Source organism: Cupressus sempervirens, chromosome 2 (assembly GCF_028749045.1).
Source record: "Cupressus sempervirens isolate cs-2001-9-10 chromosome 2, ASM2874904v1, whole genome shotgun sequence".
Taxonomy (NCBI): Eukaryota; Viridiplantae; Streptophyta; class Pinopsida; order Cupressales; family Cupressaceae; genus Cupressus; species Cupressus sempervirens.
The window spans coordinates 532,990,720-533,013,589 of NC_143119.1; the positions used below are offsets into that span (position 1 = coordinate 532,990,720).

General features: G+C 31.6%; 1 pseudogene; it reads left to right on the forward strand.

Moving 5' to 3' along the window:
* The window catches only part of LOC149573302 (delta(24)-sterol reductase pseudogene), a 90,097-nt pseudogene extending 76,616 nt beyond the window's left edge, over positions 1 to 13,481 (forward strand).
* The last annotated feature ends 9,389 nt before the right edge of the window (positions 13,482 to 22,870 follow it).

The following is a 22,870-nucleotide window of genomic DNA, read 5'->3' on the forward strand; positions in this document are numbered from 1 at the left end:
TAGGCCAATATTATTATGCCTCTAGTGAGTTAAATTAAATCTTTTCTCTAAAATTTTCCAAAATACTCAAGAAAAAAAATCCTCTTTTAGATACCCTTTTCAGAGATATAAAACATATCCAAATGTTTCTTTGTGTTGTTTTGGACCAGTATCTCTCAAATGAAAAATTTGACCATTTTAAGGCCACAATTAGGCTAGTTTTTTAAAGAAAGTGTACAAAAACCTTATATTATAACCCTATAATTCTCAATAATGTCTTCAAATGTCTCAAATCAAGGGATTGTTGATTTTTTTTTGGATCCAAGCCACTAGTCTATAGCCAAACTTCAAAGCCCTTGTTTTAACTAAGGCTTTCTAGTTTCTTGATCTCACACTGTCATTTCTTCAATTGGATGGCTGATCCACCCTTTGATAGAAATATCTATACAAGTCCAATGATTAAAATATACTGTCATTCACCTAGATCTTCTACTGTTGTGGGTTAACCACCAATTCACTCTCTTTTGCTTCACTAATTCCCGTGGTTCTTGATAGAAATACCCTAGTTCACCACACATTCCCAATAGGATACTATACTTATGATCCTTTTGTATTATAGTCCCCTTAAGACCTTCTTTATCAAGATTAAGAAGACCAATTCATAATCATCCCCTTAAGGATGTTCTACCAAGTTCCCAACGCAACTTATTTCTCTCTTGTTCTCCTCTATAGCTTTCAAACAACACAACCTACATATCACCTAGGTTATCTTGTAGGAGTATGGAGGTAATTAATCTATACTTGTATTGATTAAGGTGAAAAAAGTTCATTCCTATCTCTCTTTTCCTTAGCAATCTCTTTGTTTTCACAAAACAATGTTTATGATGAAGAATGATAAATAGAAAATTTAGTGAATTACAATATCATTAATATAATATGCTCAATGTACCCAAACTATGAGACCAACTAAGAAAAAAACAAGAATTTGGAAGAATACCTTGAACCTTATATTGAATTAGTTGTTCAACCATGCATAAATCCATATAGTGCATTGCTCCCTTCTACAAATGCCTCACATATGATTTATAGCTCTCCTGACTAAGTCCTCCAACCAATAGAAATTCTTAATGATCATTATTTCTGTCAAACAAAATAAAAACTACTTTCCCACTTAAATGCAACTAACTATTGAAATTTGAAAATTTGAATTTAAAACCTTCAATTAGCCACCTTTTGAATCCTTTAACTTGTCAATTTTTTGAACTTGACTCCCTTGAGACCTAATCAATGATCCTCAAACTCTTTTAACCAAATTTGACCTATTAGGAAATATTTACCCTTATTACAAAGCATTATGTCCTAAGGTAATTATCAGGACCTTTAGGAACCTAATTAATTACAACACATTTATTGTTCGCAAATTCCATTGAGGACCTAAGATGTCCCAATCAACTTTAATAGATGCCTTCATGTCTTTCTTGTTTCTTCTTGTCATTTACAACATTTTCTCTTATTTCTAACAATATTGTCCACTATTTATAGGGATTTCTGGGGGCTTAAATTTTTTAAGTTGATGATGTCATGCTTTAGGCCATTAACTTTAGCCTAGAGAGCTATGTGGTATTATATTTTGCACATCTATCAAGTTTACAATTTTGATTTGAACTCTTGCTACATCTTATTTGTTCCTCTTATGTTATTTTTTATTCTGCATTAGGCTACCCCACATAGCTCAAGGTTACAAGAAAAGAAAAAGAAACCAACGAGCACACCCTAATGCAATAAGGCATTAAATAAAATTTAATTCTATATTTGAAATTTATCATGAATGAATATATACATTCACTCAATATTGATGAATATGTGTTGACTTGTTTGTTGTATATATGTAGAAACAATTGGGTTTTGTAGAGTTGATGAATGCCCTTGACACTGCTAAAGTTAAGGACAAGAAAGAGATAACATATTCATATATTATTTCAATTAAATTTCATCATTGTATCATTATATGTTATGTTTTTAATCCAAGAAATTTTCAAACTTGCATCATCAGTTGTGTTGCCTCCTCTGAGTATAGGACATACATCTAATTTATGGTATACATTCATTCTATATACATATTAAACAACCACATTTACAAATGAGTACATATATATTTTAGTTTTATAGTTAATTGTCAAAAAATTTGGCTTACTAATTTTTGTTAATAATATTTTAGCTATTATAGTGCCCTTCACAACTTCCTATAGATCCTTTATCATTTTTTTTTTTTTAGGAGTCTTGATCAGCGAATATGGGGTTGAACATGATAGATGCTAGAGGTATGAATGTAGATTCTTAATTGAGGCCCTCTTGTGATCTCATTCGAGATTTATTTTGTGCTTGATAGAAATCACTAACACCTATGTCTACAATGCTATTTTTTTGTCACTTACCATATAGGTTTTTCCTCATATCAACATTGATTCATCATAAATTTTGTCTCCTACTAGCACATGAGACTAACTCAGGCTCTAGTGCATTTTCTTTTCTAGTATTTATTTACAATTACACCATGGATAAATATATACTAACTAATAAATATCATAGGTTGTGGCTCCTACTATAAGCACTGGAACTCCTAATTCATTAGTATAGGACATCCATCTAAGGCTTCATTCAGTAGTTTTATAATCTATGAACACAAGACATCCATCTGAGGCTTTGACACACATTCCATGATTAGTCCATGCATTGCTGCTTTATTAGTATATATTAACCAAATTTACAAATGAGTACATATATATTTTAGTTTTATAGTTAATTTTCAACAAATTTGGCTTACTAATTTGTGTTAATAATATTTTAGCTATTATAGTGCCCTTCACAACTTCCTATAGATCCTTTATCGTTTTATTTTTTTAGGAGTCTTGACCATAAAATATGGGGTTGAACATGATAGACGCTAGAGGTATGAATGTAGATTCTTAATTAAGGCCCTCTTGTGATCTCATTCAAGATTTATTTTGTGTTTGATAGAAATCACTAACACCTATGTCTACAATGCTATTTTTTTTGTCACTTACCATATGGGTTTTTCCTCATATCAACATTGATTCATCATAACTTTTGTCTCCTACTAGCACATGAGACTAACTCAAGCTCTAGTGCATTTTATTTTCTAGTATTTATTTACAATTACACCATGGATAAATAAATACTAACTAATAAATATCATAGGTTGTGGCTCCTATTATAAGCACTGGAACTCCTAATTCATTAGTATAGGACATCTATCTAAGGCTTCATTCAGTAGTTTTATAATCTATGAACACAAGACATCCATCTGAGGCTTTGACACACATTCCATGATTAGTCCATGCATTGTTGGTTTATTAGTATATATTAACATCTAAATTGTTTGTATTCATTTTGTATTTCCTCTTGCATACACTTTCAGGACTACCCATTGTCTCTCTATCTTACCATTTTTTTAGTTATTTTCATATCAATTTTAGATAAGACATTTGATATAGCATTTTAATTCTTCTTGTGCAGATACCTGGTGAGCTACTTACTACTTCAAAGAGGCTCAATTTAAATGATCCAATAGTCATAAATATTGATAAAGATATAGAGATGTAGTTGTGGTCATTACATGACATTTACATATATTTAACTTTTGTATTGTATATATTTGACATTTGTATATGTATTTGATTGTTGTATTTGTATTATATATATATATATATATATATATATATATATATATATATATATATATAGATTGAACTTGAATTTCCAACCAACTTGTTCATTGTGTGCATACAAAGTTGTGCTTCATCTTACTTTCTTGCAATAAATCAAACATCTAAATGTTAATTATTTAATATAAAAAGTTAATTTTTTAAATCAAAGTAATTACAGAATGGATAATGTATTATGACAAATAGTAAAATATGTAATGATTTTGTGTATTTGTGTTAAATTATGAAATTTATAGAGATACACCCTTAGTGACCCTTAGGGACACTTATGTCTAGTGTGTTCAAGAAATTTTGAGGGACTCTATGGATGAAATGAGCTTGGCATTAGTGTTTACCTAACCACTTGGAGTTAACAGAGAAGATGTTTTGATCCTAGGATAAATAGTTTGAAAGATATCTAGCCTTGCTCATTTGAATTGAGAAACACTATAACTATTAGAATTAAGAAAGAAAGAGATGCCTAGTAAAAATGAAGTTGGATCTCCCAAAACTAACTTAGGTTATTGTAGGCATCAAAAATGAAATCCTATATCTTGTAATAGTTTTTCAATACCTCATACAATCTTTGACACAACCCCTCTCAAAGATCGTTGTCCAATGCTGCTTAGTGACCCTTTGAGACACTTCCATAAAGTATTATTGAGAATGTTTGAGGGAGTTTATGGCTGAAATGAGCTTGGAAATACTATTTACCCTACCATCTAGAGCTAACAGAGAAGAGGATTTGATCCTAGGTTGAATGGTTTGAGAGAAATCCAACCTTGCTCATTTGAACTAAGCAATATTATAACTTTTGGCATTATGAGAGAAAGGGATACCAAATCAAAATGAATCTAGATCTCTCAAAACAAAGATAGGTTATTGTAGGCCTTGATAATGCAATTTTGTAGCACCTGACTATTTTTTATATCTCATTTGAGTTTGAGTTATACCCACTCAAAGATCATTGCCCAATGTTATTTAGTGACCCTTAGGGACACTTCTGTCCATTGTATTTGAGAACCTTTAAGGGAATTCATGGCCAAAATGATCTCAACACTAGCAATTACCTAGCCACTCAGAGCTAACAAAGAATATTTTTTGATCCTAGGATGAATATTTTGAAAGATATCCAACCTTGCTCGTTTGAACTAAGAAATGCTGCAACTTTTGGCATTAAGAAAGAAAGGGGTGCCAAATCAAAATGAATTTGGATCTCCCAAAACTAAGATAGGTTATTATAGGTATGAATAATTCAACCCTATATCACCTAAATATTTTTCAATATCTCACACGAGATCTAAGATATGCTCTCCCAAAGATCACTACCTAGTGTTTCTTTGTCGCCCTTAGAGACACTTTCATCATGTGTGCTTGAGAATATTTTAGGGATTAAGTGGCCAAAATAAGATTTGCACTAGAGTTTACCCATCCACCCAAAGTCAACAAAGGAAATGATTCAATCCCATGATGAATAGTTTGAAAGATATCCAACATTTTCATTTGAATTGAGCAACAAAAAGCTTTTGGTATTAAGTGAGAAAGGGATGCCAAATAACAAAAGTTAGATCTCCCAAAGTTGAGATAGGTTATTGTAGGCCTCAATAATAAATTATTTTACTAGCTAACTATTCATTTATGCCCAACACAAGCTCTGAGATATCACCACTCAAAGATCACTTTCCAATGTTACTTAGTGATTCTTAGTAGATAAGGACTAGCTAAGTTATTTCACATTCTTATAATTGTTAGAATGAACTAACCTTATCAACATGCTCAATTGGGAAAGTTTACCCTATGAATGGTACCTCTTTTGCTCAGGCTACCCTAGAATGCTCATAACATACCCTACCATCAATGTCCCTTATGTTCTCTAAGGGAAAAAATGACAAAATTTGACATACTATTCCTTGCAAATTAGGGCACATGTACATGATCTTATTGAACCTATGGGGTCATGTTAGGCTCCTCTACAATATTATATCTCAATTTTTGAACACTAGAAGTCATTTTTCATCTAGTAACTAACTAAAGTCATATCCTTTCAATCTATAAGCCACACTTTATAAACATAAAAAGTAAAACATAAACACACACAAAATGTTGAAAAACCCTAAGTCTTAGGCACCTAATCCTAGGTAGGCATATATGAGATGACACCTAAGTATTTCTACCACATAAGTGGACTTTCATTGAAAAGTTTATGATATCTATGAAATACTTTCACAAGCAACATTTAATTTTTAAAGATTCAACCATGTAATCTGCATTACATACACTTGTTCTACCTGATCTTTACCTTGTGCCTCCACACCAATAATTGCATTTGTGAAGTAATCTTACTAATTACAATCAAATGGAATATAATTAACATGTATAATATGGATCTAACATAAATTATGCATAAGAAAGGTAAATGTAGGTGAAAAATAAGTAATTTAAAAGAGAGACATGTGAAATGACATCTAAATATACACAAAATTTGGCATCTAAATATGCACATTTTACAAATCTTAGCTAATTTTATATAAATTTTAGCATCTAAATATACACATGTTACCTCTCTTAATTGTATTTTAGACAAAAATTAGAATCTAAATTTGGATATGTTACATCTCTTATCAAAATTTTATACAAAATTTGGCATCTAAATATGCACATGTTACATGTCTTGCATTTTTTATATACAAGAATTGGCATCTAAATATGCACATCACTACAAAGTCACACATTTTGTATAATATATATACAAAATTCTCAAAATTATTCTACCATATGTAGAATGATTTTGCTAGATAGCTAACAATCAATCAAGTGAACCTTCTAGATCATCTCTAACCCTTATTGTATCAATTATTTCTGTGTGATCAAATTCATGAACTTTACATAAATAATTGTTAAGAGATCTACTATGATACTATATTAATTGAATATTTATTATAAGAGTAAGTTTAAAGTAATGAAAAATATGTTTTTGTGCATCTCAAAATCCTCAAACAATGAGGTGCTAGAATTCTTGATAGGGATCCTACATTTAATTATAAAAATAATTTAAAGTCAAAATTGATACATTAAGTAAGATAAATTGACTTAAGGAGGTCTTAATGCCAATGAAACAAATATAGTAGGGTAAGTGTAGCAAGTTTCTATATTAAAAAGGGGGTATAAGTGGACACCATTTTTCTAAAATTAGGGAAACATGAACTTCGATGAGATGTTTGAGGGTCATATGTGCTTAAAATGTTGAGATGCATAAAAAATATAAATTATAGTACTTTGAATCTACTTTGTAAACTAGTAGATTTGTTACATCAAAATAGATAAGATTAGGTGGGTCAAACCCTGTGCACATGAAAAAAATTCCATTTTTTTTAAGAAGACATAAGATCATTGTTTTTCATGTACAACACAAAAGGCCTAGTTATATTCAGTATTTTGCAAATCCCTTTGGTAGGATGATAGTTAAGAGTGATATCTAGAAGTTGTGTATTTTTGTGTAATTTTATGATTGGTATTTTTTCAATGATTTATTGAAGTCACAACACACTAAAATTTTGGTATTTGTTTGTGTGCAAGAATAACTTGAATCAAAATAACCAAAAATGTTTTTTTTTGAGTGTATAGAATGACGTGTAGAATAATAATGTGTAATATATTTTACATTTGGTTAAGTATATTAATTTTTATTTTAAAAAAAGTTAGACATATGTTTGTGAGAACTAAGAAGATTATGGCAAGACTAATTAATGGTTACAATGTTAATGTTGTTGAAAAAAGAAGAAGAAAATATTTAGAAAGGTAAGAGGATGTATCTTATTATGGTTATGATTTAAGAGATACCCACTTAATCATTTGGAAACTTGATGAAGGCAAAGACAAGAATTCATCTTAGAAGATGAAAAAAAACTAAAAGATTGAAACTGAAGGGAAAGTGACCTCCCAAGCCTTTGGGTCAACTCCCAAGGCTAATCCCAAGTCATAACCCAATCAAATTTTATGTTTTAAAATAACCTGACCAGGTTTTATACTTTCAAATAACTTGATTAGTTTATTAGAAATAAAAATGTGTTACAATGGTTAGAAAAATTGATCAATTTTTATGAGACAGAACTTGATCAGGATTTTATGAGACAAAACCCAATCAGATTTTTAATGAGAGAATGTAAAATGGCATTAACATAACTTTCTCGAGTTACTATGATAGCAATAACATGATCAAATATAATTAAACATTTTATTTATTTTTATAATTAAATATTACATATATAAATATAACTATATATTTATATGTATACAACTATATTCATATATAATTAAATATTTTTATTCTAATTTGTATATACAATTATATATATTCATAACATCTCTCTCTTGCCCTCTCATTAGCCCCTAACACCCACTCCCTCATAACCCTTCTCTATCCAAGATAACTCCTAACCCTCTCTCTCTTCAAACCCCTAGCCTACATCTCCCCATCCCTCTCAAACCCTTAACTTACATCTCTTTCTATCTATGTCCTAACCCCACATCTCTAACCCTAAACTTCTTTCTCTCATTGACCCTTGACTACTCTCTCTCCCGCTCTCAAACCTTTAACCTACCACTCTCCCTCTCTCTCACTAAACACACTAACCTCCCCTCTCAAACCCCTAACCTCTCTCTCTCTCTCTCTCTCTCTCTCTCTCTCTCTCTCTCTCTCTCTCTCTCTCTCTCTCTCTCTCTCTCTCTCTCTCTCTCTCTCTCTCTCTCTCAAATACTTGATGTACCTATCTATCTCTCTATCTAACTCTAGACCCCATCTCTCTAATGTCCCTCCCTTACTAACCCCAAACCTCCCCACTCAAGCCCCAAACCCCTCTCCCTCCCCCCCCTCTATCTAAAATAGTTTTACATAACCTCCAATCTCTCTTTTTAAAATAGTTTTACATAACCTAATCGAGTTTTGTAAAACCTAAGTAGCTTATGACATCCTATGGACGTTGTAGCTAGAAATTAATAACTTGAACGAGTTGCTAAAAATTGCAAATATATAAACATCTCAATGACTATTATATTGTTTCATTGTGTCCCATGAGATTCTATTGTTTTTTCACATGTCTTTTTGCACTAGGTATACAAATATTTACTCTTTTTTGCTTGGAAATGATGAATTTAATCTATTTTCTTGTGTCCACATATTATTTTATATTTATATCTTCTAACTCGGCATAAAATAATGATTCTTTTTTTTTTTTAAATTGGTATTTGATTTTGTATTTTATTCATGTTATTATTTGTAGGAAAATTTGGCTCTACAATAATGGGAAATAACAAGAGGAATGATTGAAAAATGAGAGGAAACAAAGACACACACAAGGGAGTGTATCATGAGATTATGTGAAGGTACATCATCAAATGCTTCCACTATAAGTGATGAAAATATAAAAATTCAAATTGACATGATCAATGTAGCTAATGCTACAAATAAAAATCACGAACATGCAACTATTGATATTTATGTCACAAATGCATCTAATTTGACAAACAAAAATGTTCAACATATTCCAATTGAAATGATTATTAAAAATACACTTGTGTAACCTAATGCGCCTAATGAAACATATCAAGTTGACTCGATGAATGGACATAATAGAAGTAATGGAAATATAGAGCATACACCTACATACACGTCTTCTATAATAAGTTGTATAAAACCAAAGTTTCTAATTGACATTGATGAGACTATTTTGGAGCTAATGCTAGATAAAATGTCAAGATTAAATTTTAGAATAATTATTAAAAATATTTAGAATAACTATTTTGAAACATTAAATCTAAGTGTAGGATGCCAAATTATAGTTGAAACGCTTAAAAATATCAAATTTAGAGAGGTAATGAGAATTTTGAGGTCAAGAACATATGAAAATAGTAGTGAAAGAAGTATTATTAGATTTTTTTTTTTTTGCATACCAATCCATTGGTTCAAAATCATGTAGTAAAGATGCTAATATGAGTCAACGTGTTCTCACATCAACCATAATAGGAAAGGAAATGGAAATTCTCACATAATTTAAGAAAAATAAGTCAATTGTTAAGAAAATTTAAAACAAAGTTAGTCAAAGCCATAGCTAGTAAAGAGAAAAATGAGGATTCTAAAAATATTTATTTATTTTCATTCCAAGGTAGATTTCCATGCAAGGATAAATAGTGTGACAACACAAGTACTTTAACAAACAAAAATGATGTTGTCAAATGATAAATTAAAAAAATAGATCATGAGCCATATGCAAACATTATTTGGATATGACTTAAACATAAATTTATGAATTTTTTTCTTGGAATATTTCATCAAATTAAAATCAACCAAATGTATTTGAGATGACCAAACCATTATATGTTAAGATAAATCATACATACACTACATGTAGTTGTAGGATTAGTGTTGAGTTTTCTATGTATTATGATATTTATTGTTATATAAATTGTAATTTTTATACTAACAATATATTGAGGAATGTGATCTACAAGTACCTCCTAAGTCATAAAGAGAATTTATTGCAACTCTAGTATGTGAATGAGATGATGGGTGTATTTATTATAAGACCATGTGTTTGAAAGGTCTTTTCCCTCAATGTGATGGTGTGTAAAATTTTCATAAATGCCTACATCTAGATAGTACATATGAGATTAGTAACTGTTAGAAGTGGAAAAAGAAATCTGTAAATAAACAATACTAGGAAAGAATCTAAGTGAGTAAATGCATGAAAAGATATTACCATAAAATAGGAGAGAGAAATCTTCAAGCTCCAACACCATGAGACAAGATATTTGGAAATAGGAAAGCAAAGAAAACCCCTTGTGACATTATGAATGAGGCATGAAAAGCCTAAGAAGGAAGAGAGAGAGCAAGAGAGCAATGGCTCATACAATAATTGAGAAGAGGAAGAAACCTCATTGTTAAATGAGAGAAGAGGGTCATCTCTTAAATAGAGATGAGAGAGAGGAGTTAGAATGTAACTCCCATGTCTATGAATGCCACCATTCATAAGTGTGTGAGGCCAAGTGTGAGATTCCTCTTAAGGAGGAATAATCTAAAATTAGAAATTACAATATATATTTGTGCTCACATATTCCACTAGATGACAAAATAAGATGTAGTGGAAAAAGGACAAAAAAGAAATATATTAGGATACCTTGGCTTATATCCTAATATATTAAAACAATAAAGAAAGGAAGTCTAACCTTGGTTTATAAATACACCGAGGAAAGATTACAACTTCTAACACCCCCCTTTAATCTTTACTTGGGGAAATTACATCAAAGGGTATTAAACCCATAATTTTCAAAAATCTGCAACTTAATCTTCAATATGAAGTAATTTGATTGTCTTCAAGGCATATGGTACATTTGTAGATCCAAGAGAAGTACACGAGTCCTTTGAATGTGATCAAGTGGAAGCAAAGACACCTCTTCATATGTGGAAAACCAAGAAGGTTCCTTGATGGATCACCTAAAAAAAAAGAACAACAAGACAAATATCCACAAGTAGAATGCCATCATATATGAAAATTTGAAATCCTTTTGAATAAGGATAATAAAATTCTCATAGAGAAACAATGAGTAAAACATGTTACCACAAAACAATGGAGATAACCTGATATCAAGATAAAGTATATGCACAAAAAATTGTCAACAAGGATAAATTGAGTAAAAAGCTTGATCAATGCTCTCATGAAAAGTATATTATACTAATGCACAAATGACCACAGACAAGGCCAACTAATGATATTTGCATCAATCTTGCATCAATCACGTGGATATAGACAGTCCACTTAATGAATCATCCCACTGCAAGTTAATGGGTGATCAATCCATAACATGCATGACTCATGATCTAAGCAATAAAGTATGCAGATCATTATCACATTAATATATGAAAATAAAGTAAAAGAGAGACATGCTGATCAAATTAGAATTATCAAAAGAATGGATTATGAGGATATAACAACATATTGCCTTCAAATTGGATCAAATCATCTGAATTTGGAGAGCAAACTCCAATAATAACATCCTCTTCATTGAGGAACAAAAAATGGAACAACATGGAGGGAAATTCCATAAAAATATTATCCTATCAAAATGGAACAGATAGGATCAAATGGAGGGAAACTCCATATAAAATGAGTGCATACCAATATAGGATGGAGGGATACTCCATGGGCCTGATAAGGAAACTATGTATCAGTTATACTGAGGGGACCTACATAGTTATCCTTGAAAAAATTGGCTCCCTATGCAACTCAAAAAAATATCATATAAATCATGTAGATCATTGGTATAAAACCATAAAGTGCCAACATGGCATAGAACAATGCTATAAAAGCATAAAAGTGAAACTATGGGCACATCAAAATATCAAAATGAAGGCAAATGTGTAAGATGACTCATAATCCAATTAAGTAAAATGATTTAAGGAAGATCAACTAAATATAGATATCAGGTATAAAACTCCATTGAGGGTAAACATGAGTATTAAATTCATTTTGCAAAGGTATATATTAATTTTTGAATCATTATAGTCATACATTATATATGTATCTGGGCATATAGGTGGGCCCCCCATATATACTCAAATAAATTTATGAAAAGAGATTGGTTAAAGAAATTAATCACCTTTCCATACTTAAAATTTTGGAAAGTCACAATTTATAAAAAGTCACAATATTTACCTTGGTTCAAAAATATAACCTCAAAGTAATTAAGAACATAAAGTCATGGGGCAAAAAGATCTCCCCATTTTTATGCCTTCAAGATTGGAAGTGATTCAAAAAGAATTTTTTTGAAATAAAACATTAAGAAAGATATAACTAAAAAAACTTAGTAATTAATGATAGAAGTCAGATCTGGCAGATAAGAATATACTAAAAAGAGTTAAGAAACTTTTCTAAAAAAAGTTTGAATAAAAGCTTGTAATGAGTAAGAGAGATTTAAAATAGAATATTGCACTTGTCTGACAATGAAAGATTACCTACCAAAAATAGGTTGACATGAGGCAATAATAAAAGTAAATGATACTTCTGTCAAGAGGTAAAAAAAGAAAAAGAATCTTGCATGAAAAGACAGGCTGCCTAAATTTAGCATCCCCCATTAAATCAAATTCTTGAGCTTAGTCATCCTTCTTCTGGTGGCTTCGGTAGTCTCGAAATTAAGCACTTCTAAACACAGTATATCGTTGATAAAAACAAAAAACTCCTATTCAACAGCAAAGTGATACTTGCAGTGGGTATGCGCAATGTGGACTACAAGAGAGCTAGGCATTTTGAGGTGGATCTCTCCGCTTTCAGAAATATACTTGAAATAGATAAGGAGCGTATGGTGGCTAGAGTGGAACCTCTTGTGAACATGGGCCAGATAACGAGGGTGACCGTACCCATGAATCTGGCCCTTGCAGTTGTGGCCGAGCTAGATGATCTTACTATTGGAGGTTTGATCAATGGGTATGGTATTGAGGGGAGTTCCCACCTTTATGGGGTATTTGCTGATACTGTTGTGGCTTATGAGATCATTTTGGCAGATGGAAGATTGGTTAGAGCTACAAAAGATAACGAGTTTTTGGATCTATTCTATGCAATCCCATGGTCACAGGGTACATTGGGTTTACTAGTAGCAGCGGAGATAAAACTCATACCAATCAAAGAATACATGAGACTGACTTACAAGCCCGTGAAGGGCAATCTCAGAGAGTTGGCTCAGGCTTACATTAATTCTATTCACAGAAAAAAAAATGTTTTTCCCTAGTCAGGCACTGATCCTCTGAAACAAAAAACCAATCAACCCAAAAAACTTAGCAAGCTTGCAACCCGAATAAAAAACCACAATATGGGCACAAGTACCAATTTCTTTTTTTCTAGGTGATGCCGAGGCTTTTGTCAATAGTAATATTCCAAGCATGTGCGTGTTCTGCACAAGTCTTCCTACTAAATAATGGTTCTGGAATCTGAGGCACAGATGGAGCTACCGGGCATCCAAAGATTGATTCAAATGAACGTGCAGCTGACCTGTAAATAAATTTCTATTCATATAGAACAGTGGCTACTGCGAATCCAGCTCCCATGGCAGCTCCCAGAATATGTTCTTGAACCAATATAAAAACCATGGTTGCATCGTATATCTAATATACTTTAGTCAAACTCTCTCCTACATTTAGTGAACAGTTTCCTTACCTAAAAGCACGATTTATAGTCACAGAGTCATTTTTTTAAGCAAAAAGTTTTAGAAAACAAAGTGTGAATGCTTTCTCTCACTTGAGCGTAAATTTCTGCCATCGTAAGTAAATGTTATAACCATAAACAAAATAGATTAGACAAAACAAGAGTAAAAAAATTGATATCTAGATAGGAAAACCTTTTTGCGGCAAGCCTTCCAAAGGGGGTTCGATAAAAAAGAAGAAGAAGTAACCTGCACAAATTAGAGCAAACAAAAGTTAAACGGGTTTGGCGGTAAACCAACCAAATCCAAAAAAAAATTCAATTTCTTCCATCTTAAGAAGATTAAAAAAGAAATTAGTGAAATCTCTCTGAAGAGTCTCCTTCGAATCGTACCTTCATGCAAACACTCAAAACAAAGATTAAACTGCTATGATACCATGTTAGAAATGGAAAAAGAAATCTGTAAATAAACAATACCGAGAAAGAATCTAAGTGAGTAAATGCATGAAAAGATATTACCATAAAATAGGAGAGAGAAAGCTTCAAGCTCCAACACCATGAGACAAGATATTTGGAAAGGGGAAAGCAAAGAAAACCCCTTGTGACATTATGAATGAGGCATGAAAAGCCTAAGAAGGAAGAGAGAGAGCAAGAGAGCAATGGCTCATACAATAATTGAGAAGAGGAAGAAACCTCATTGTTAAATGAGAGGAGAGGGTCATCTCTTAAATAGAGATGAGAGAGAGGAGTTAGAATGTAACTCCCATGTCTATGAATGCCACCATTCATAAGTGTGTGAGGCCAAGTGTGAGATTCCTCTTAAGGAGGAATAATCTAAAATTAGAAATTACAATATATATTTGTCCTCACATATTCCACTAGATGACAAAATAAGATGTAGTGGAAAAAGGACAAAAAAGAAATATATTAGGATACCTTGGCTTATATCCTAATATATTACAACAATAAAGAAAGGAAGTCTAACCTTGGTTTATAAATACACCAATGAAAGATTACAACTTCTAACAGTAACAATCTCATTTCTCTTGGAAAGTACAAGTCAATTATATATAGTGTTAAAGACAAAATAATATTAAAAAGGTGAGAGTTGGTATAAAATGACATATTTATTATTGATTTTATGATTTTTTTAAAGAGATAATAGTTTATGAGTACATGCATCATACACATAGAGCTAGATGGTTATATGAGGAATTCAAGTTGTGTAAGGACACTTTTCCCTTTGATACAATTATGTCATTTGTTGGCTTCGTTGAAAACTATACACTAAAAAATCAAAATGAAGTGCAACGAATGTACTAGAACTCTATACAAGTGTCAATTTTTGTTCACATAGTATTTATTCATGCACATGATAACACAAATGAGGACATAACATTTTAAGAGAGTATCACTTCTATATCAATGATGATCAAAATCATTTATCTGAGTTTGTACAAGAATTTTTTAGAGTTTTCTATGATAATTTGAGGGAAAGAGATGTAAGATATAATCAACACATAATATGGTTAGACTATTGTACCACAAAATTCATGAATGCAAGGATGTTCTATTGGTTGAGTTAGATGCATTTAACAAGTGGAGTGCAACAATTTTGGAATTTCACTATGGTGGGACATAGAAAAGGAGGGCATGATGGTGCTAGAGCACATGGGAAAATAGCTCTTAGTAGAGAGGAATTAAAGTATGAAGGTGGTGCAACATTAGAAAATGTTAAAACAATTGTGCAATGGTGTAACTCTATGATGAGACTAGGTAATACATATAAGTAATTGGTTTCTAGATATTTTTGGTTGATATATGAACCTATCATTGAAATTTTTAAAGATTGTTGTACATTTGCAAGATCAAGTGAGATGTATTTATTTAGAAGTTCAATTGTAGTGTCACTAGATATTCATACTAGAAAGCTTGCATGCTTCTATTTTTCTTTTATGCATCATGTATGGGACAAACGTAAATCAAAAGAGTGGGTCGACCTATGGTCTTTTTGACCATGTATCTAACATTTTTGAACTAAGTACTTTATCAATTTAATACTTGGTTAAAATAATTTTTGTGTGGTATTAAATAGTTCAATCTCTATTTCAATTTTGCTATTAAATTATTGTTCCATATAATGCAAGTCATGTATACTAGGTTATTGTAGATGAGAATAATGAAGAAGGATCTAATTAATTTCTATGTCAGCATATTGAGGATAAAAGGAAACTAATAGCTATAGTCACTGATGGTGAGGGTATTGTGTACCCAATAGGATTTGTCATTGTGACGTGCACATGGATTTGATGGTAGTATATTTGTTTCTAGTGGCATGAAGACCCCTTTAAATAAATTTATCATGTTTAATGCATCATTTTTGACTTAAAAACATCTTTATAATTAAATGTAGGTACCCAATTAAGAAATATAGTATGTATTTTTTGGACAATTTTGAGACACACAAACATATTCTTCATTACTCTAACCTTATTTTTGTAACAAATATTTAATTGATATCGTATCATGGTAGACCTCTAACCAAGAATTTTTGTAAAGTTTGCAAATATGATCAAAAAGTAATACTTGATACAACAAGGGTTAGAGCTGATCTAGAAGGTTCCCTTAATTGAGTGTGTGCTAGATAGCTGAATTATTTTACATATGGTAGTATAATTTTTTGAATTTTGTGTATATCTCACACAAAATGTTACAACTTCAAAGTAATGTGCATATCTATATGCCAACTATTTCTTATAAAAAAAAAGAAGACATGTAACATGTGCATATTTAGATGTCATAGTTTGTATAAAAAATAGATAAGAGATGTAATATGTGTATATTTAGATCCCAATTTTGTATATAAAATTGATAAGAAATATTATTTTTTAATATTTTCATATATTGTTTTGGTTATAAATTTGTTTATTTTTGATTAAGTAAAATAGGTTTTATAGGTTATAAATTTGGTTGTTGAAGACATAGATTTTATGGAATTGATTTTGTACATAGTTATGATTTTGATATATGATTGAAAAGATCATTTGAGTGGAAAGATTGTTGAAGAATAATGTGTGTTTCAATCATTGTTTTGTTACTGATGTCAAACCTACTACATGTTGGTAAGACAATTTATTATATGTTTCAAGCATTATCACTTAGTTGATTGATGAGGAGATTTGATCAACAAGATGTCACAAAAGTACCTACAGGAAATGTTAAGTTATGATTATGTATTGAAGTGCAAGAATTAGTTAAGACAGTGATAACATAATATATTGATGATCTACTTGAGGTTAAAAAATGATTGGCTACACTTAGAAAGATTAGAAGAATAACGCTGAACAAAGCTCATTTGCCAAGCTTGACCAGGTTGATAGAAGGTGTTGAGCAAAGTTAGTGCAAGCCGAGCAAAAAGTCAGTTAGAGCCAAGTGAAAGAAAATTCTAGTGGATGTCATGTAAGTTAGTAGATGTCAAGCAAGTTAGTTGGTGTCGAGTGATTTTTAGTTGATGCTGAGCACCAATAAAATCTAGTTGATGTCAAGTGATTTTATAGTAGATGTCAAGTAACACAGTATGTGCTGAGCACTAGCAAATTGATAATGCCGAGTCGCTGCATTATGAAAAGATTGAAGATTCACCAATTAAAAAACAACAAGTTTTTTTTCTTAGAACTTGTGAATCAGGAGGAAGATAAGATTGATGAGCTGGAGGCACAAAATCTTATGTAAACCATTTTAGAGGTGAATTCAAATGGATTCTAGGAGAAGTTTCTAGAAAAGACAAGATATGGGGTAGATACATTGTATCTTACCTAATCCATCAAAAACCCTAATTTTGGTGATGGATAATGAGTAGGAAAAGTGTTCTAATTTCCTATATGTAGGGATGTATGGTCATGAAACAAAGAGGTGAGAGAGTTTGGATGTGAAAAACTAATAAGGAGAAGGAAGGGGGTTTGCTTCATCAAGTGACCCAAGTGAAGAAGTCTACAATAGAGTACTAAGCAAGAAGGCTTAAAGAGGATGAATGCTTGAAGGGTGAATAAGTTGTCAGAGCTACAAAGATTTGAAGCCAAGCAAAGTTGAGGACTGAATAGTGATCTATAATCTGCAAGAAAGGTTATAAGTTGTATCAGATCAAATCTCTACTGTTACTTTCTAACAATTATATTAGATTAGGGTAAATCCTTTGGAGTAAAGTTGACTTAACAGTCATTGAAAAATGCTTTAACAAGGTGGTAGTCCAAGTGAATGGCCTAAAGTCCTCTAACAAGGCTCACTTTTAACAAGGTGATTGAAATACCTTAACCAGGTCACATTTAACAATGTGTGTTGTAACCTCTAAGAGGCTTGGGCTTTAATAGGACATCAATTCAAAAGAGTAAAAAAGGAGTAGCATGTTACTGGTTGTTTTTCCCAAATTGGGTTTCCACATTAAATCATTGTGTCAAATGTGCTGATGGATATGTTGTGTTTTATGCCCTATATTTATGCATGTTGATTTGATAATAACATATTAGTTTTAGGTGACACACAATGAATGCATGCATGGTTAAGAAAGTTTAATGGGTTCATTGAATTGTGAAAATTTTTATTTGTACATCAAGACCTTGAATAACTAATTCACCCCCCCCCCCCCCCCCCCGCCCTCTTAGTTATCCTAAAAGAATTCCAACAATTGGTATCAGAGCACAGTTGCTTAAGAGTACTAGTTTTAAGGTACTAGAAGCACAAAGATCAAGATGTCAAAAAGAGAGGTACCCAAGCTCAATAGAGATAAATTTCCTACTTTGAAAAGTTTGATGAAGCTACACCTTAGAGGTCTTGGAGATTATGCACAATCTTGCATTTCAAGAGAACATGTTGATCTAGTAGGAGCCCTAACTACTGAAGATTTGAAGAAAAAGAAAGAACACAATCAAACGATGTTGGAGATTGCCTCTGCCCTAAGCTATGTTGAATTTGATGATATCAAAGGCCTTAAGAATGAAAAGTAGATGTGGGATGCCCTAGAAACCATCTATGGAGGAGAAAAAAATGTTCAAAGATCTAAGTCAAAGAGCCTTAGAGGTAAGTTTGATGACATGAGAATGGAAGAAGGTGAGAATATTGCTCAATATGTTGCTAAAATAAAAGAAGTTGTTAGTGCAATAAAAGGTGCTACTGGTAAAATAGATAACAATACTGTGCTAAGTAAAGTCTTGAGAATATTGTTGCCTATGCATGCCATTAGAGTGTCTGCAATCCAAGAGTTAAGATATCTACCAAGAAATGATCTAACCCTTGAAGGTCTAGTAGGAAGGCTCACTACTTTTGAGCTATCTAATTTTGACAACTATAGACTAGAGAGTATTGAATTAGTTTTCAAAGAAAAGTTTTTACTAAAGGATTCTAAGGAGGTAAAGCCAAAGAAGAATAAAATAAAGATAAAGTATTCATCTAGTAATAATAGTACAGATGAGGAAGACATTGAACAATTGGAAGCATTGTTGGCAAGAAGATTTCATAGAGGAAAAGGTAAGTTCAAAGGTAAGTTTTCTATCATTTGTTTCAATTGCAATAAAGTTGGTCATATTGCAGCAATATGTACCCAAAAGAAGAACTTCAAAAATGGAACAAGCACAAAAATAGAAGAAAAGATGATGGAAGAGACTATAGAGACAAAGGCAAGAAGTCATGCTACATTGTTGATCAACATGACTTTGATGAAAATGATGATGAAGTGGTATATGTTGCAATGAATGATGAATTAGATGAGGATGAGGCAACTGCACTTATGACTTGTGTGAACAAGAATGACAAATGGATCATTGATAGTGGATGCTCACATCACATGATTGGAGACAAAAGTAAGTTCATTACCTTAACCTGTTATGATGGAAATAGTGTAAGATTTGGTAATGATGCACCATGTTTAATAAAAGGAAACGGGTCTATCAAACTCATAGACAAGATTTTATGTGACAATACTTATTATGTTGAAGGATTAAATTATAACTTTTTAAGTGTGTTACAATTGAATAATTTGGAGTGCAAAGTTGAGTATGAAAACAAATTAGCCAAGATATATGATACAAATGGAAACTTGATTGGAAAAGGTGATCAAACTGGGAGTAATCTATTCTATTTGGATGTAGAAAATACTACTTTTCTTATTGCAAAATTTTATGATGTATGGATTTGGCACAAGAGATTGTATCATGTTAACTTTGATAATCTAATTAGTATTAGTAACATGAAAAGAGTTAGAGGTTTTCCTAAGTTGAAGAAACCAGAAAATATAATGTGCAAACAATGTCAGCTAGGCAAGATGACAAAGTCAAACTTTAGAAGTAAAGCTTATACCTCTAAGGAAATACTTGAAATTGTCCTAGGATCTTCACATACACTTCAACATAGTCTTTACTTGTAGAATCATCCTAGAGTAAATATTGAGTTGTTTATCCAAGAGGTTTGTCGGAGTGACCTATTGCCTTTTAACTAGAGGGATTTTGACTATTTTCTCTTAGACCAAGAAGTAGGCAACCAAACTCTTTAATACAAAGAATTTTATGCAACAATATGAAAGTGCATTTAGGCTAGATGATGTGTAGTTTAATCTAATAACACGTAAAAGAGAATTAAACTAGATGGATGCATTTTTAATCTAATATGACATTAATGCTAAGCAATTCAAAAAGCTATGACAAGATTGAGTAATTGAGTATGAAATTTGATAGCATTTTGATGCAATTAAAATTCCCACCCTTTTAAATGAGGAATTAGTAGCCTCTTAAATATAATTCCTAAAATTAATTAACAGTTGAGATTAGCTCATCTTGATGGTCAAGATTGAAGCAGAGAACCAGTAAGGATGGAAAATTCCCAATGTAGGTGAGGTTAACTAACTCAAATCTTGAGTGTAATGAAAAGTTAACTAGAATTCACCCAAGTGTGAGAATAAGTGGATTAAGCCAATCCAATTCAATAAGTAGATCACTTGGAATTCCCATTCCTGAATTGGAGAAATGAAATTGGAAGGTTATTTAATTTAATAAAAATAAGATATGACCTCATAAATGCATATTTCAACTAATTGAATAATTACATTCAATAATCAAAATGAGAGCATTATTAAATTAAATAAATTTAATTCCTTAGTACATTAGCCTTAGGAGATAATTTAATTTAATTAAAGTATAAAAACTTCAAATGAAATCAAATCTTAATCAATAGGTTTAATGTAGCTAATCCAAGTCAATACTTTAAAAATTAAATAAATAGCATGATTAATGTAGATTAGGGTTTTCTACATTTGACAATTAAGTCAAGTAGCAAAAATTAGAATGGGAATTGCCTAATGAAATAGGACTTTAGGGTTGATCAAAATAGACTAGAATTGGTTGAGATGGCAATGAGCCAATTTTGGGGTATTACATTTGCCCCTCTTTGAATGAATGTGTGAATGACCATTCAATTCAAAGAAAATTAGAAAGCATGATGTATAGAATGAGATTGGTTGTGAAATTGATTAACAGAGACCAACTGATAAGCTTTTAAAGATTAGTTCTAAAACAAAATTTAACCTTAAGGAAATCTAGATAGAACACCTAGATACCAAGATGATAAGCTTTTAAAGATTATCTCCAGAATGGTGTTTAACCTTAAGGGATCTAGATAGAACACCTAGATACCAAGATGACAAGCTTTTAAAGATTATCTCTAGAATGGAGCTTAATCTTAAGGGATCCCGATTAAACACCTAGATACTTGGATGACAAGCTTTTAAAGATTATCTCCAGAATGGAGTTTAACCTTAAGGGATCTAGATAGAACACCTAGATACTTGGATGATAAGCTTTTAAAGATTATCTCAAGAACAAAGCTTAATCTTAAGGGATCTAGATAGAACACCTAGATACCTAGATTGAAAAAAGATAACAAGATCCAAACATGAGTCATAGAATCATCCCCAGAATGAGGCTTGATCCTCAAGAGTCAGGGTTTAGACTATCCCAATACCTATCCATGGAAATTTGATAAAGACTGCTATAAGATGGGATCAGTTGATAAAAAGATGAGATAGATGACAAAGATGCTAGATAGAGGGGAACAAGATACCCCTAGTGATAGAATGCCTCAAATAATGAAGACATAAGATTCAAATTGAGTTTTAAATTCATATTCAATGATGTAATCATCCTTCCCCCTCTGGAGCAAAATCAAAAGATGACACACTATAAATATTAGGTAAAGCAGTATAGCAAGAAATACAAAAGAAATCATAGAGTGCAAAGAATATAGAAGATAAGAAGAAAAATTAGAGTCAATTTGGAGTGATTTTGAGGTCCAAAAGACCAAGTTTGACCAAAAGTTGACTAGATTTGACTATAGTTGACTTTTTCCATATGTGTGATGCAATATAAAGTAATTTTGAGTTGAAAAGATTCCAAAATTCACAAAGTATCTGATAAAATTGGACTACACAAGCATTTGATCATGTCAGTCCCAAAAATTTAAAATGCATTTTTGAGCTACTTAAATGTGTCAGATTTTGAATTTGATCCTGAAAATGGATTTAGAGCAGTCAAATTAGCTAGGGGGTGATTTTTACACAAATCAAAGCACTTTGAAAAACTAGGTCAAAACCTATAGAAGGGCCCAAAGGGTAATTTTCAAATATTTTGCACTTTTGTCTTTAGTGAATAGGAGAGCTCTGAGGCAAAAATGGTGGTCCCTATGTCTTCTCATTGTTTCAAGCACTCTTGACAACACAGCTAGCTGATGGACTATGGACCTCCAATGAGTAGTTGATAAACTTGCCTTGTATTTAATTTTACACATATTTTGATGCATTTTAGCATGTTTTTAGGGTGTTTTAAGTTTTTCTCTATTGTTCCTTACACGAGGATCTCGTTCTTTGCGTGGGCCAAATCTTTCCTCATGCAAGGGTCCATTAGGTTGGTGTTTCTTCACATGCCCTGATGAGGTTTCTCA